This window comes from Phragmites australis, chromosome 18 (genome assembly GCF_958298935.1).
Source record: "Phragmites australis chromosome 18, lpPhrAust1.1, whole genome shotgun sequence".
Lineage (NCBI taxonomy): Eukaryota > Viridiplantae > Streptophyta > Magnoliopsida > Poales > Poaceae > Phragmites > Phragmites australis.
The window spans coordinates 20,682,077-20,694,083 of NC_084938.1; the positions used below are offsets into that span (position 1 = coordinate 20,682,077).

At 43.1% G+C, this 12,007-nt stretch overlaps 1 long non-coding RNA gene and 1 pseudogene across 1 annotated transcript; both read left to right on the plus strand.

The window, feature by feature from the left end:
- The first annotated feature begins 1,315 nt into the window (after positions 1-1,315).
- On the plus strand, positions 1,316-4,437 carry LOC133898605 (cation/calcium exchanger 5-like; annotated as a pseudogene).
- Positions 4,438-8,594: 4,157 nt separating this feature from the next.
- LOC133899113 (uncharacterized) lies at positions 8,595-11,187 on the plus strand. Its single transcript, XR_009906317.1, has 2 exons — positions 8,595-9,890; positions 10,867-11,187. It is a non-coding gene; the product is annotated as an uncharacterized LOC133899113 (long non-coding RNA).
- The last annotated feature ends 820 nt before the right edge of the window (positions 11,188-12,007 follow it).

Below are 12,007 nucleotides of genomic sequence, written 5' to 3' on the forward strand. Positions count from 1 at the left end.
GAGTAGGGTGTTACGCCTCCGTGCGGCCCGAACCTGTCTAAACACCAGCGCATTTACTTCGTTCCGCACCAGATCATTCCACCCCGCCGGCCATCGCATTTACACCCATTTATTTCTCCGACGAACATATTCAGGATCATCCCCCCGGCCGAATCTCTAAAAAGGGGTCCCTCAGGATCCCTACGACAAGAGTTAACCCTCCGACACCAGGAGAAGATTGAGATATAGAAATCCTAAGAAAATGCCAAGCATACCAGTCTGATCCGAGCCCTCTCCGACGGAAGGAGATCGCACAACAGAGGAGCATTGTGTGGAGGGCCACCTTTCCTTGCGGCCGCCGCCATTAGTAATTTGACCTGCAAATCAACGACGTCATTAGGGACTCATTTAACTTAGGTTGATTTAATTTAGGTCGGAGGCAGACCTAAGTCAAGGTAATCCTTCTTTGAAACACTTTGGTATTGCTCCTAGATAGATCGATCTAGATGAGGGGAATATGAAGATACTACATGATTAGTAACAAGCGCCATGAGGACGGTTGTGACGTTACCTTTGGGGCTCTCCCGATTGACGTCGTCACTCTCGGTGTTCTGGTAAACCAGATGTGCTCTCCTCCGCAAGGGGCACAGCCGGCGCTTAATGAAGTCGTGGACAATGTCTAATCCTGACAGCCCGGTGTTCACAAGCTGTTTGACCCAAGTGGCGAGGTTCAGCAGTTCCAGAGTAGATGTAGGGGAGTTCCCCTAGTTCTCATCAAGGCGCTCTGGTACGTTCGGCACGCAGAGGTTGTCCAAGGAATCTTCGGTCGAGAGGTAGAACCATTCCTCTCTCCAACCTGACCATGATGACTTGAGGCTAATATCAATATAGGAGCCCGCAACACCATCGTAGAGATAAAAGCCATAGTTTCCAGTAGCCGACCCGATCTGTAACCTGGCCGTGAAGAAGTACCTGAAAAGGTCAAGGCATGGCTCGACCCCGATGAAATTCTAGCACAAATGAGCGAAGACGCTTAGCATGGAATTGGGATTGAGATGGAAGTGACGGATTTCATAGAATGAGATGACGGTGGTGAAGAATTCGGTGAAGTAAGGAACAAGGCCGGTTAGGAAGAACGAGGTGAACATTACGATCTCCCCCTGGCGGGGAGCAGGGACGTCCCTCCCCCAGGTCGGTACTCGAAAGACAGGCGGCACGGGAGTAATCGACTTGCATACATCAGCTTCATCTTCATATGGTGCACTTGGACTTGGTGAAGTCAGGATCTTTTCCAGAGCACAACATCATAGGAGTTACGGTAGGAGCACGGGTGGAGATGGAGATGGAGATGGAGATGATGGGCTCGGAGCGCAAGGGTTTGGAGGCTATGGGGGATGGCGAAAGTATTTGTGGGTAAGCTTTGACTTTCCAATTTATAGGGCCAACGTGATATCCAAATCGTTGTGCGAACCCCATCCGTCTTATGATTCGAAAGGCCGTGCTTGGGGAACTGAAATTCTCTCAGGTCCGATGGAAATAAATGTCTCTCTCCCTCTCTTTGGAAGTTTAGAACCTCCCCTCAGGATGTGGTTTTATGGGCCCACCACGAAAGTGGACTGCATCTGTGGCCACTCCCATGGTGAACTCGTGTTCACCTAGGGACCAGGTGGTATGACCAGGTCCACCTATTACCACGCGGCAAACCGCTTAGACCACCACATCTGCGAGGGAGCTTGGGGCGACTATCGAAGTATTGAGTAATAGGGCATCCTGGCTAACAGGTCCCACGAGAGATATGGCGATCGATGAGGGATATTTCCTGAACCCTGGCCCATCTGCAACCAGTTCAAGGCTCACTTGACCACCGTGAGGCTTGCGCGACCAGCCTCCTTGCGATCTATTGCGATCCCGCGACCAACCCTTGCTGGTCGCGGGACGTACATATCTAACCTGTCTAATTGCATTTATTGATTTGTAGTTAAGTTTTTTCCTTCCAGAGGTACCTCCTTCAGCAAACAAAGTCTTGGCCAGCACTGATGGGCAGTGCCTTGTCCTGTAGGAGTAAATGCTACAGAGCTGGGTTTTACGGACCGACTTGGCACTGCATGATAGATGAGGCAGGGTCTATAGATCAACCATGCAAATAGATGAGTTCACAGGCGGACTCACAGAAGGCTGGGATGGAAGGGCTTGGCAGATAAGCTTGTGACTCACGGCGAGGGGACAAGAAATACTGAGGTAAAGTAAAAGTGGAGACATCCAAGAGCATGGGATGGGTCCTGCAGTACCACCAACGCAAGGTGCAGCGCACACGCTCCGCGTGGTGATGGCCTAAGAAAAGAATATCTAGCTAGGTATAAGTCCACTAAAAAGGGATCACTTGTAAGTTCTCTTTCTCTTATATATAAAGGGGGAGGAACGGGTCTAGATTTGGAGGTGGAACTCATCTATAATAAGTTCACAAACACTCATAATAAAATACACAGGACGTAGAGTTGTTATCTTTCGAGAGGCCTGAACCTGGATAACCCCTAGTGTTCTTGAGTTCATCACACCGTAAGCATCGTTCACGCGTCCATCGATCGGTATACCCCAGAATCATTATCTGGGATTAACCCACGATAGTTTCTAATTTATTTTGAACTTGGTTACAGGGGGTGAATCCCAAACTTAAGAATCAAAATCATGGTTAAGGCAAATGCCATGTGTTGTGAAATTTGGTTATGTTGCAATTATGTAGTTTTGATTGAGCAATAGTTATCTCCTATGCATTTTATTTTTAGGGGCATACTTTAGATATACTTTTGGTTTTTGATGTGTAAGGAGGGATAAAGACACCACATGAATGCAGGATGTCGCCTCTTGGGGACTACTATGAGATGGATATTTTTGTGAAACAAGAATGAAAGTTTAGTAATAGAATTTGTCCTTAAGATTATTGTTTCCATGTATTCAGTTTCAAAAGATGATTTGTTGCTTTGTGGTGTATCGGCCTATGTTCATCTTCCATACAGAGATTGACTAATACTATTCTATTATCAAAAAATAGTGCACTGTGGACCATAAACGTGTGTTTCACCACGGTGAGCGAGTACCTTTTGGGACATAGGAATTGTATAGAAATTTCACATGAAGTAGTTCAATCCCACAAGATAATGTCAAAATTCTTGTATTTGGCAATGGAGCCTAAAACTCTAGCGCCATCTATGTCTCCCGAGTCCTGAACCACGGTCAAGTCCCACTAACAAAATCTCTTGAGATGATCATCACATAAGAACAACAATCAACTTCACCACCGGGGAAAGGAAATGCCGGTCATATCATAACATGTTGATATGAGCATCATATCACATTGTGTAAGGGATGATCTTTTTTATGGAAAAATTGTAAAAACCCACTTACATGTGAGGTGGTTTTTAATATACCCACTTACAAGAAATTTTGTTTCAGTCTACCACCCGCAAGTTTTAAGTTTTTTCATATACCCACTTAGAGCCACTTGTCCCTTTGACCGTGACACGTGGGCGCCATGTGGCCACTGATCGCACCGTGTGGACTCCCTCAGCTCAGCTCGTTGACTCTCCTTTTGATGGCTCGGCTCCCTTAATTGGCTTTCCTTGTGAGACCTGCGAAGGAGATCTGCAACGCCTCCTCCGTGCTCGCCAACCCGCCGGGCCTCCTTGACTATGCCACCATCCACTCTTGCCTCCTCAGCGGTAATGCCCGAATCTCCCTCCCGCTCCTCATGCTCCTCCTCCTCCACTTCCGCCTCCTTGCCGCCACCATGAGGGCCCACTTCAGCCCTGCCATCTCCCGCCTCGCCGATGGCCTTCACCTCTCCCCTTCAATGGCCTCCGTCACGGTCCTCTCTCTCGGAAACGGCACGCCCGATGCATTTGCCTTAGCCACCGCTCTCGGGGGCACCATCGGGATGCCCAAGGCAGGGCTCGCGGCCAACCTCTCTACCAGCGCATTTGTTTCTACGTTCATTGTGGGCACTGTTGCACTCTTCTACGTTTTCTTCATGGGGCTAGTGTTCTACATGCATTTGGGTGCAAAAGCGGAATACTGTGAGCTTTGCCGAGCTAGAGATGGTGAATGGCATTGGCCGTGTGGTGACGGACTTGCCCATCACAATGGAGGATCACAAGCAAAAGGACCCTACTTTGTGTGCGGCGCTCAACAAGGTTTGCTTCAAAGAAGTCGCAGTTATTTTCTGATTATCATCATCACTTGGATGTTCGACTAAAATTGGCATGACCAAAAAGCTAGCTAGTTTTTTCTTGAACAAATATTTTCACATGAATTTTACTTATTTACTTAGTTGACTTTACACCAATTTTTGGAGTAAATTTGACATTTGGTTTGAACACTTATGGACAGGATTCAAATGTGAGGAACAGTCAAACAGATTTCTCCAAGCCACAAATGTTTAGGAGAAATTTCAGTAACCTGTAACAATTTGTCACTTCACATTGGGTGGAAGAACAAGATGCGGCAGTGGAGGATATGTTGTTGCCCAGAGAACAACAGAGAAAGCAGCAGGGTCATAGGCAAGCATGTCAAGTATGTGGAGAAGAAGACCATAGCTGGGAGAGTGTTTGGTGTTGTGTGCGGCTTGGGTTTCTTGGTCTTGATCGTATCAATGTCTCTATAGTAATATGTTTCCTGTGTAGGTGTACCAGAAATCATGTTTGTGTCAGGCTTTGTGCATTGGAGTAGCTAGGATGGTTGTAAACCTGTTTTAATGGAGAATTAGATGCATATATATGAGTGCTTGCATGCTTCCAAGATTTCAAGTGTTCTAAAATGTTTATATGTTGCAATGACTAACCAGATTGAACATTTCAATATTTTTGTGAATTTATGGACAAGTGTGAGTCATGGTTCAGATCATCTTTTTTTGAATATATGGGAAAATATTCTAAATATAAGAACAATCTTTTTGTGATCAATTTCAGATGGGGAGTGGCACTGTGTTAGCTAGTTTAGCGGGGATAAATTTGCTGACTCATAGGTTGATCAGAAAAAAATGTTGATAGGCCCTATGTGACTATTACATTATTTGACCATAAACAAATCACTAATATTTCTACATATACATTATTTGACTTAGAGATTGCAGTGTCACTCCAACAGTGAGCTATAAAATACAGACATTGCAGTTTCAGAGATGAGAAGCTTTACTACCAGAGCAATGCATTTCGCTTGCTACCATGACAATGCAACATTGAATAATAAATTTGTAACGAGCTTTGCAACCACCCAAATCTCAATATCCTTACATTATTTTACCATAAACAAATCACTAATGTTGGCCATGGTTCAGATCATCACTAACTGCAAAAATGCATAGTTTCAACTAAACAAGGTTCGTGAACAAAATAGAAGAAACATCCCGAGGTATGTGTTTTACAAGTAAGGTGACAAATTCTTAACAAATTCTCTTCATGTGGCCTAATTCTAGGACCTCCTTCAATGTCATGGTACAAACCAATCCCTTGGTCATTATTCATGAAATCTGGGCTCTCAAATTGAGACGGTTGGGAGCTGGTACTCTGAGGCATGGGAATGTCAAGTTGGTTCCTTGTTGTAGTTTGATCAGAGCTTGAATGTTGAGGAGGTGCTTTTCTTCTCTGAGAGGTTGATCCTCGACACAATGGTTGCCTTGGCTGAGATCCATCAGGTTGAGACAAACTTAAAGCTGGTGGTAAACCCATGGAAGCCTGAAATTGCACAAGTTATAGTATAGGTTAGTAGCAAAATTTTCATATGGAATGCCATAAGTAAAGTGCTAGTTACTAACCCTGGTGAACTTTGCTCCCTTCCTGGGCACCCAATTAGACCTAATTGGCAGGCCACATCTCTTGATGTTGTGACCATAACTCTTGCAATTGGAACATCTAATTGCTGCTTTCTTTGAAGCCCTCGCCTCCACATGAGGTTCACCTTGAGCTCTAACTCTATTTTCCTTGGTCTTCCACGCGGGGCATGATATAATGGTGGATCCACATCTAGAAAATTTGTCTTCACCCATTGTGTCTTGTCAGGCACAGGCGGGAGCAAATTAACTAACCAAAACCAGTACAACACTGCCTTGGGCAACGATGGGCAACCAACGATCGTCCGCCCCACTTGGCAAAAACCTTGTCCCACGTCACACAGGCCCGTTCGTTGCCCTCGCCGATCACTGTTTCACGCGCCCGCCGCCTCATGCTGCAAGCGATCTGCTCATCCAAGTGCCCTCGCCCTCGCTGATCGCTGTTTGACGCGCTTGCAGCCTCATGCCGCAAGCGATTCGTTCGTCCAAGTGCAAGAGCACAAACGCTGGAACCTATGGCGGCGAGGAAACCGATCTATCACAAGGAAAGAATCGGCTGCAGCCAATTAGAGGAGAAAAGCCATCAAAAGGGAGAGCCAACAAGTAGAGCCGATCAAAACCCGAGCCAAGCCGCTTGACGAGCCGAGGGAGTCCACACGGCGCAATCAGTGGCCACGTGGCGCTCACGTTAAAGGAACAGGTAGCTCTAAGTGGGTATCTGAAAAAACTTAAAACTTATGGGTAATAGACTGAAACAAAATTTCTTGTAAGTGGGTATATGAAAACCCCACTCACATGTAAGTGGGTTTTTCACAATTTTTCCTTTTTTTAGGGAAAGAAATGATCTGTACATCTCCTGAACAGAAAGAAGGGCCCAATAAAATTAGAGGTGACGAAACTCGCCCACCTCTGGCCCAAATCTGCACACTCCCGGGTCTAGATGAGGTTAGGATTGGGCCTTGAAACAAATTGGTGCTGGGCTGCTGATAGCCAGGCTGAGGTTAGGATTTGGCCCAAAACAAACAAGGCCTTTCTACAGCTCATTCTGCTTGTCTCACTGGTTTGGCATTCTAAGGCCCGTTCTAACGCTTTCGAACGGGCGGTATGAGTTTAGATGGTGCAGTTTTCCAAAATGGATACCTGTTTTTGCAATTTTTCGATTTAGAAATATATAAAAAATCTAAGAGGTGATGGCGTCTAACAAAATGCATCAAGAACACCTACAAAATGGACGGGAGGTGTACAGTTTTTTGTACCATGGTCCAAATATACTGCTTCTAACTCGTCCTAGAAAAACTCTACAAAAAATGATCTAGAAATCACGCTTCTCATGATGGCTGCTACTTACTTTGTTCGTTTGTAAAGGTAGTTTAATCTCTATTTTTCATATAAAATCAGTTTTAACCACAATTTAGGGACTCACAAACTAAAATATTATTTGGTTAGGAAGCATAAAATCTGCATTAAAAATTTGACTGTACTAAAACTTCTGCTGTGGGTTTTATAAAAAAAACTCCTAATTGTGTTTTAAAACAAAATTAGTCTTTCAAACATATCGGTGTCTTAGAAAGTTGAACTACTAATCAATCAAATAACGTAAATCATAAACTTACCCTAATAAAGTATCTACTTAAAACCGGTTTTTCTAAAAAATTATACCTAGTAGTTTTTTGAAGTTATTTCTAATTCACACAATCCAAATGGCCACTAAAAGATGTCATTCTAATATTTTGCACAATTAAATTACATTTTCAAAAATAGATTTCTTATGGAGTTTATGGGATGCTGTGTGTCGTGTTACTCTAGTCTCTAGCTGTATATGAACATGAAAAATATAAGTGCACCATTAAAAAGAAGGTTATATAAATAAACAAAAATATACAAAATCATCTGAAAATATAGAAGGACATAAATTCGTAATTTTTTTTGAAAAAATGGGAACAAAGGAATACAATATTCTTAAGCGCCACCAAAACCATCCATCCATGTCACAGATACTATGGTTAATTTGCTTTCACAGAGTTACTCCTATGTAATCGCAAGAAAAAACAAATACTTACTCGCGTGTAGGTTGTTAATTCTTACTCTTGGTGACTTGGTGAGCAAATTCTCTAGCTCATATGTATATGAAGCTTATCGAATACTCCCAAAATAATGTAAAGAACTAAATATGAAGACTCATTGTAGAACTTTATTAATACGCTATTAAAATATAATATTAACAATGTATAATTGCATGCCTTCTATACTTTATTAACATATAATATTGACAAATTGCATAAACACTGATTTTTCTTACAAATTGTTAGGTACTATACTCATACTAGTAGAACGTTATTGAACATATATGCGTCATGAGTAGACATTAGGCTAGTCGAATTCTCCAACAGTAATGCATACACAATATATAGTACAATGATATAAACTTAACTCATCAGCATAGCATCACAAATCCGTCACCATAACTTTAAGGGAAACTTTAACTAGAAACATGAGTAGTTATAGGTGTCAACTGCTCATTGGACTATACTACAAAAAGTAATATCCAATAGCTCCCCTCACAAAAGTGCTAGACGTGTACAAATATTAGGTCCATAATGGTCTGCGCATTCAAACGTGACCTACAAACAATAACCAATCTGCAAAAAAGGTGTGACGAGAGGGCATCCCAAAATATACTTCTTTTTTTTAGAGAATTGTATTCCCCATATCCCCAAACCCTAGCCACAGGACAAGATATAGCGGCGTAGCCCCGGGATGAGGCCCTAACCCTAGGATTGCCGTGTGTGGTGGGATGAGAAAAGCAGGAAACGATGGGCGACCATATCCTCTCCTCTATAAAACGCAGCACAACCCTGACCAAGGCCGCACCACCACCAAGCAGATCTCCAGAAAGGACGCATAGATCTGAGCCCCAGCCCCGTTCTTCTCCATGTTCGGCGGATCTCCCAGCCGGCTACTTCTACATGGACTCTATCTCTCTCTCATGGTTGTTTGCAACTGGTTTTTTCGGTGGCGGTGGCGGTGGTTTCCATGGCTAACTGACAGAAGAGAGTGAGCACACAGCGGGCAAACTGCATCGATCTAAGTACACCTTTCTAAACCGAGGCGGCACACACGTACGAATGATGCAGCTGCTGTTGTGTGCTCACTTCTCTCTCTGTCAGTCCTCTCCCGGCCTCTCCCTGCCACCATACACCCTCTCTCTCTCTCTCTCTCTCTCTCTCTCTCTCTCTCTCTCTCTCTCTCTCTCTCTCTCTCTCTCTCTCTCTCTCTGTGTGTGTGTATGTGTGTGTGTGTGTGTGTGTGTGTATGTGTGTGTGTGTGTGTGTGTGTGTGTTGTTGTTGCAGGCTTGCAGCAAGCGCCACCATGTGAGCAGTTTCAGGCTTTCAACGGCGGGCTAATAAGGGCTCGTGCCATGGCGGTGGCGAGATAAGGCCGGTCTGGGCGGGATCTCGTCCTTATCTTGTCCTGGCCTGCTGACTGCCCTACATCTCGCCGCCCGAGGAGGGGGTTGAAGCGGTGGTGCAGCTGGACCCGTACTTTGGAGCAAGGTACGTGTAGTAGTCGTTTCCTGTCTTTTGTTTTGCGCTTTCTTTCCCTTTGCAGGCTGTGTCTCGTCGTCCCAAGGTCGAGGGAAAGGGGACATGGCCTCGGGGGAAGGAGACGCCCGCGCGCGTGATGGATTGATTAACTCATCTCCCCGATCTCGCTGCCGGTGCGGCTTTCCATGCACGCTCCTAGCCGACATCTCGTACTCTGTTCAGCTGCCAATTTCATCTCCTAGATCTAATGCTCCTGCTTCACTTGTTCTCGTCCCCCTTTGGTTACTTGACTTCGAGATCTGTTAATTTCTTCAAGAAAATCGCTAGATCTGTGTAGTCCCTTTTTTCGCTTTCCTGTTTCTTTTGCACACATTTCTATCTGTAGTAGTATCATCATCTCATGTGCTGCAGGTAGGTTTTTCGGTAGCTATCCATGGTGGTGGTGCCGTGGTGGTGAGTGGAGAGGGCAGATCTGATGCCCGGAAGAGGAAAGGAGCATCAGTGCGTCTGCCTTCTAGATCTGGAAACTGCTGTGCGTGCTTACGTAAGCGTACTTGTAGATCTCATGATGTTGTTTCTCGATTAAAGTGTTTTTCGTGTTTGCTCTCTAACTGTTCCATCGCAGAGAACTGCTAGTTTTGCCTTGCAAGCGTCGATCGATCTGCGGTTTATAGTTAGCCAAGAACTTTCTATTTTTCATGATACGTACGTAAATGATACAATGTTGAGCACTATCGATTCCGTTTGAAAAAGGCAACAACATACAGAAATTGGACAATCTCCTTATTTTATGGAACATGATGTGTTTCGTGTTGCCTTTGATTTCTGTTTCTTTTGAAATTTCTTAATTAATTCTTTAGATCCAAATCTAAGCATCAACCCATTAGCAAGCTGGGTAACACATGATCTTAATTCACGTATGATTTAGATATATTTATTGCTCTTTTGTTAACACATGAGATCTTATTTGGGATCCATCTCCATGTCTTGGCTGCCCAATATAAATTTTTTTTATCAGTTCGCGGTGGCATGAAATATGCTCCGATCCCGTAATTACTTTCCTTCAAAAGGCTGCTTAATGAGGTTTATCGTATTAAAGGCTGCTTAATGAGGTTTATCATATTTGCACAGTGCTACTGTATTTTTCCAGTAATACACATACAGACATACTCATCTCGATTTTAGGTATATGTGGTTTACATGTATTTAATTTGTAAAGCTGGAGATGTTTTTATTTCCAATTTAACAAGAAAATTAGGGCGATATTAATTATGTGAGCTTTCTTTCACACAAATGATTTTTTATGGTAAGTAGGATACCGTATTCAGCATGAACTCATGATCATGCCATAATAATTAATGTTTCTAGTTTTGCAATATGTTAGTTTCACTCTTAAAAATATAGTAATTCCACCTTACTGGTATTTGCTGCTAGAGAATTCTCTTAAATATATGTGGTTAAATTGTCTGTAAATGCTCCTCGCATGGATTTTGTTATCGATTAGCTTTGCATGAATACAGGAAAGTGTACCCGCTATTTTTACCAGTGGATCGATATGATTGCCATGTGGATGTCTCTCCCGATCATTATCCATATGCTCCAAACTGAACAGACAAACTACTACTCCACTTGAACATGGTTTCTGGGCACGTGTTGCCAGCGTTTGGACAAGTGGAGATGAGACTCTGAATGCATGAACTTGACTCAGGATCCACCTTTTGCTGGTCCCTAGATATGAAACGCATGCATGCTCTCCAGCATTTGGATTACCATGCAACCTTTGTAGTCAAAGAGATGCGATCTTTGATTGAAAATCTGAATACTAGTTAAACCTGTTTGGTGTTCTGTGTGAATTTGTTTAGCCTGCAATTTCGAAGTTCTCTCTTAATCTCGTTAATCTTATGCACATAGCTATTTCTGCTAGCCGTCACCCGCTGATGACAGTGTGTTGAGCTCTCTAGCTAGTATATATATATAATATTTGCATGTAACTACAAAAATTTGTTATTAATTTTGTTTCTTTTTTTATATTCGATTTTAAGAATGTTATTTCCAGATTATATATCTGTGTTGGCTACCTGTCTGTGCTGGCCTCCTCGTGATGCATGCATAGAATAGTCTCCATAATCTCATCATTTTATTACTAAGATAGAAAAGCTGTTAAGAAGATATGTGTTGATTTCCTATGGGTTGCAACATAATTATTGCAAGTAATTTGGAAATCATGCAGCTAATTCGTTATTGCTGGACTTAGTTAATATATAAAACTATGTGGTAGTGTTCTCCTCTGGTGGATGAAAAAAACAGGATCAGGGCACGGCCCATTTAACCATAAAGCTGGCCGGTCCCTTCAAATTTTTTGGTTCATTTATACTCCTTTTAGTCCTAACGCTGATCAGGACCACAGAAGTATATAAGATTTTATTTTTCCATAAATAGGTAGTTAATAAGAGTACTCTTGAAAGATAGCCAGCCCATATGCTATACTTTGACTAGCAGTCTTCCACACGCTCTGACTGCCTCAAGTTTTGTTTCCAAACCTATATTGCACACTTGTTTTGAAATATAATGGAAGTTTACATGAACTAGATGTTGAAATAGAGTTGAACATGCGAATGAAATTTTGTATCTTCACAAACAAATTCAAATGCGAGCACAGAT